Source organism: Pteropus vampyrus, unplaced genomic scaffold (assembly GCF_000151845.1).
Source record: "Pteropus vampyrus isolate Shadow unplaced genomic scaffold, Pvam_2.0 Scaffold194, whole genome shotgun sequence".
NCBI classification, from domain to species: domain Eukaryota; kingdom Metazoa; phylum Chordata; class Mammalia; order Chiroptera; family Pteropodidae; genus Pteropus; species Pteropus vampyrus.
The window spans coordinates 1,397,640-1,403,249 of NW_011888975.1; the positions used below are offsets into that span (position 1 = coordinate 1,397,640).

At 42.7% G+C, this 5,610-nt stretch overlaps 1 protein-coding gene across 1 annotated transcript in view; it reads right to left on the bottom strand.

Moving 5' to 3' along the window:
• Nucleotides 1-261, bottom strand: part of PRRC2C (proline rich coiled-coil 2C) — a 78,004-nt gene extending 77,743 nt beyond the window's left edge. The window contains exon 1 of the mRNA XM_023537591.1: nucleotides 63-261. The gene's annotated coding sequence lies outside the window, so the exon portion shown is untranslated. The remainder of the gene's footprint in view (nucleotides 1-62) is intronic.
• Nucleotides 262-5,610: the final 5,349 nt, after the last annotated feature.

Genomic DNA, 5,610 nt, shown 5'->3' on the forward strand with positions numbered 1-5,610 from the left:
CCCGCCGGCCGCGACCGGGCCCGCTTGGACCGCGGCTCCCCCGCCCGCGCCGCTCTCCTTACCGGCCAGGGTGTCAAGCTGAGTGTGTGTGCGCACTTCGAGGGCTTCGGCCGAGCTCTGATCCAAGGAAGGGCGAGAGGAGGCTGGGGCCAGCGGTGGCCGCAGGACCACCGGGCTGGGGGAGCCGCAGCTGCAGATGGACAAACCGCCAAAGCACTTTCGCTTCTTCCCGAGCAGGGAGAGAGAGCGAGCGAGAAAAAGAAGCAAGATGGCGGCTAGCCAGCCCCTACGTATTACGTCATGCCGCGGCGTACGTCAGGCAAGCTCCGCAAGACCGCCCCCCGGCGCGGAGACGGCCGGGTCACGTGACGCCCCCGTGGCGGTCCGCCCCCGGCGGAAGGCGACGTCGCCACCTGCTGGACCGAGGGAGTTCCTGCAATCCGAGTTTTCGCGGTACGGTAACGATTTATTTAGCCTGAAAAATCTCTCCAAGAACTCTTGAATAGACCACGATTACAGGTTGATATGCCTCCCGGAAGCGATCATCTTGTATGTGGTGGGTGGGTGTGTGAATTGGTTCACCACAGTTTGGCAGTGTGTATCAAAATTATGCACAATCTTTCACCTAGATATCTGACAACATCTTGCTATTTTCCAGAAATGTACCTATACAGTGTTTATAATACCATAACCTGCCCGTTGATGAAGATATAAATGCATTGTCTAGTATGTCAGTGAAAAAGTAACCGTTTGGGGCTGGCATGCTCTGCAAAGAGCACTTTGGAAATTTGTGATTACGGATGTAAACTATGCCATTCAGTTGATTTATGTGATTTCTCCAGCAGTATCCTGCTTTTTGTTACAGCTTCGGAGGAGACAGATAGTAAGATATCCCCTATGCTGGGTTTTACCAGACAAGTGCAATCTAGAGAGCTGAGGGACTGTAATGAACTATAATGTGTTGGAACATATGGTGGATGTATAGTAAATGTAACTTCTGTCTGCTTTACGAGCTATCTATGGTATATTTTAAATCCAAGGATTTCCTGCCGCCTTTCCTGATCTGAACTGTCTTCCCCACCGATGTGGTCACGGAATTGTCACTGTAGCAAGTTAGATAAATAAAATAATTAAAAGAGGTAAATCACAGGCACTTGCCTCCGTCCCCCCAAATGGTCTTTTAAAAGGGAAAAGCTTGGCTGCTATAGGGTCATTGCCAGGGGGAAGGCCTCCTGATTGTCCTCAAAAGCACAGGGAAGCATTACTTTTTTCAATTTCCATATCCTCTAGGATCTGGTCTAGTGCGTCCTGGTCAGGGAATGTCTTGCTTTAGCAATTAGGAACAGCTCCAGCAATCAGATGAGCTTACATTAATCAAGGTCAGGAGACTGACATACAACCAGAATATTAATTTATTAATTTCCAAGAGCTGTAATTTATGTACCTGAACACTCAAGACTGCAAAGCCAGTGCAGTTTCTACGTACACGAATCTGCTCAGGAAACAGAAGGTATTATCAGAAGGTTGCTTGATCTGCACAGATTCAAAATGAGTGGAGTTATATATCTACCTTGATTGCAGGATGATTTTGTCCCAAAGGCAGAAATACTTAATCTCCAGCGGTAGCAACTTTCTACATCGATCTCCAATACGGTAGGGACGTCCCGCTGTGCTGTTGATTTGGGCTCCTTCTGTCTTTGGCAGCACTTGGATGAGCATCGACCCTGAAGTGCTCCCATGTGCTCCTTTCTCTGTTTCCATGGCTACTCAAATCTCTTAGCAATATTCTTTCAATAAAAATCAAGTTACAGTCAAGTCAGGACAGTTTGTGTTTTGAAGGTGACTTTGCCTACTTGTGCTGTTATCCATTGTAGTCAATCTTAAAATTTAGCTCTCAGAGAGTGGTTTTATTTTCATTATTTCCAATATCTTGGGGGGAAATCTGGCCGAAATCTTTTGGTATTGGTACAATGTCCAAAGCCAAATAATATTCTTTCAAAATCTACTTTGTTTTGGATTCTTTACACCTCTCCTAATTCTCATTCAGCATAAATAAACTTGTCATAACAAAAATGTTTTCATGACCAAATGAAAACTTGTCATTTAATTTCCAGTTCTGCTTTTTAAACAATAATTTTAGGGTAACATTATCAAATTGCCAATTGGTGGCATAAAATCAGGCAAACTGGTTTCTTATTGAAAACAAATTGGTTCTCCAAACACTATGACCTATTTCTCTTGTGATAGCCCAGCTTTATTAGCTACTAATGGTTTTATTGAATTTCTACCCTTCTCGCAGGATTGATTCTATAAACCTGTAGAAACTGAAGATTTATGGGTGATAGGTTTTCCCAATATCTGAAATTAGAGTGTTCCTATTAAAACTTGGTAAGCCAAAATGTTGTACAGTGAAGAAGCAGTTACCATCAACTTATAGGGAAAATTTTTTGACTGTTTTCGGACCCCCAAAATAACTTACGAAATCATACCAAATATACTTAATTACCTCCAGTTTTACACTAAGCTTAACAAACACCCTTCCCAGCTCTCTTGTGCTTTTCTTATACCTTAGGACACATCTCATTGACAGACGCACGAAATAGGTGGAGATGAAGCGCAGATGCTCACAGACACAGTGCTGAGCTGTGGTGGCCTGATGCTGAGATGCTGAGACCCGGGAACGAGCTGGGAGGGGCCGCTCTCACTGCTCAGGTTATGAGGCCCTTATGAGGCTTGCTGCCACACAGATGCAAAACACTATTTTCACGTTTCACCCTTTTTTCAAAAAAGCAAAAATCCTCTTTGGAGTTCTTTCATCTAGTGAAAACAGGTACTAATGTAGGTCTTTTGTAAAACGAAGAGGTGTAATGTGAACTTTCGAAAAGCAAGGAATACCTGTGTTAGGTGAAAAATAAAATGATCGATGTATCATGCTTTATTAGTGGTAGTGTTTGTTAAAGGCTTATGTACACATGACAATTTCAGTTTCTTTTAACGAATGGTCCAGAAAATCATAGCTGGTAAAACTATGAAACATTATAAGCCTGATGTAATGAAAACTGTAATACCCATATACTGTATGAAAATGTAATCTCATTGTATGAATGTCAACAGATATCGTAACTTCGCTAATGAAGATAAGAAAAATATCGCCAGGGCTTTGAAAAATTACCTCGGCCAACTTGTAAGAGGTTATATACTAAATAAGCTTATACGTAGGATAAATATTTGTTTATCAGTCTATTATTAATTGGCTCAGAAAACCCTTTTTATAATGGGATAAAAGGTACATTTCGGTTAAATGCGTTGTTCGTTTATCACAAGTCATATGTTAATGAGGATTACAGTCCACCCAAAGTTTCCCCAGAATTTTCTTAGCTGAGAGGAGAAACTAAGTTCTCAGAGCAGTGGACCAGAGTTAAGAGGGTATAGCATTAATGACAGATATCTGGGAGCCCTGGAATGCAGGGAGGGGCAGAGGGAGGGGATGGAGGAGACAGACGTGCTGGCTTACAGTTCTGCTTTAAGCGGGAAGTTCACCCGCAACAGGAAGTGGGCGAGTAATGATAAAGGCCAACGGACCAGATAGAAAGGGGGTGGGTCTAGGGAAGACAGAGTGGAAAAGGAAACTAGCCAGGTGCTAATTGAGAATTTCTTAACTATTAGACCAAAAATAGAAACTTGCTATATTGCTGATGGATATAAATACCGTGGTCAATAATTATTCTAAAACTGTGACTCTGGCTGCTGAGTGAAACATTTCTTGAAGTATAAGGTAGTTTTGTGTGTGTGTGTGTGTGTGTGTGTGTGTGTGGCCCAACCAACTGTATTTACAATGTATACATGAAACCACCCAGTTTTTAAATCTTTTCATGCTCCATCGTAAGGCTGCTAGTACATTTCTTTGACGGTACTGGGACAGGGTACTATGAATAATTTTTAGGCTTTGGCTCTGATGGAAAAGAGAATTTCATGTGTTAACAGAGAACCAGTAGTCCATGCCGTGTTCAGATTTTGTTTCTTTGTATTCTCCATTCTTATTTCTGCTGGAGTTAATTAAACAGTTATTTCAGAAATATTTCTTTGAGTTGCTGAGAGTCTCAGTGAAATAATTGCTTCGAATGGGAATTAGTCATACGATACTCTAGGGACGAGGCCATTGTTAACTTTACAGGGCACAGTCTTGACGGGAAGATGCGAGAAGAGTCACAGTGACTGAAAGATGATTGAGGAAAAGCTTCTCAAAGTAATTAACAGCCTAAGTAAATGCAGTGAAATGAAACTCTTCACTTCAATATTCGGTATTACCTATAGGAAACTTTCACTGCAAAGTCTTAATCACTGTAATGATCCATAAAAGAGTGTTGTCTGTTAGGCTAAAATCCCACTTTGGTCTCTTATTACCTACCCGAGAAGATGCTTCGAGGAGACCGCTAACTGGAAGAGAGCCGTGTCTGCTACCGGAGATGGTCCTCTCAATCAGGAGGGTCGGCCAGGCTGCAGAGCACGGAGAAGCTGGACCAGCGGAGCCCTCGGCAGCAGTCGGGCTCATCACGGTTCTCACCTGGCTGTTATTGATGCATTAACAAGTTCTCCCATGTTATAGCTGTGAACTCTCAAATGCTTACTAGGACGGGCGCCGGCCTAAGTCCTTTGATTAAATCACTTTACACGGCAAACTGCAGTACAGATTCTAAAGCTGAGGCTCAATGAAGACAAGTGGTACTTTGAGCTCGCAGTGCTAATCCGTGGTTAGAGCTGCCGTTTGAACCGAGGCCTCCCAGGTGGTCTGGAGGACCATTCGCACACTTTCACTGACCCTTCACTCAAGGACCATCTGTGTCTCCTCATTACTTGCTCTGTGACCTAGAGGTGCAGTGACTGATGCTGTCGACTAGACCATGCTCTTTCCTTGCCCTCTACTCAATAACAGAGGTGATTTAAAGCGATTCTTTAAAAAGCACAAAGAGAATAAGCATGAGCAAATACTCTCCACTGTGAAAAGATCAACATCCAAAGCAAGAAATATAGTTGCTTAAAATCTTTTAAGTAATAAATCATCAGTAATTTGATGTTCATCAGTAATTTGATGTATCCGATGCTCCAAAAAACACTTAAGTAAGTAGATTACTGATTCGCGGAATGAATGAACTCAGCTGCCCTCCTTCAAATTCAAATCGAATCAACAATTCAGCAATGCATCGATTATTTATCCAATTTTATCAGCGTTATAAAATAAGATCATGAGAAGGCAGTCAAGCCTACGTGGTGCCACGCGAATATAAGTTCTGCTTATTTGCTTGACATTTTGACCTTTAAGGTCAAAGGATAAGAAAATTTGGGTCTCGGGATTATAATTTTTGTCGTCCGGCACTCCCCGTTGCACAAGTTGAAGCTTTCTTCCAGGAACAGTGGAGAAGAAAATGTGTTCAGTGAACCACAGCTTGTTCCCTAGTAGTGTGACTTCTCTAATAGTGTGACTTCTGGGCCAACTAGCCAGGCCCTGGTTCTAACCATTATCAGCCCCTAAGTCACCTTAAAGGGAAGTTTTGCTTTCAAGAGTTGGCATACACCTTGCCAGGAAGTACTGCAGAGAACTTTATTGAATTG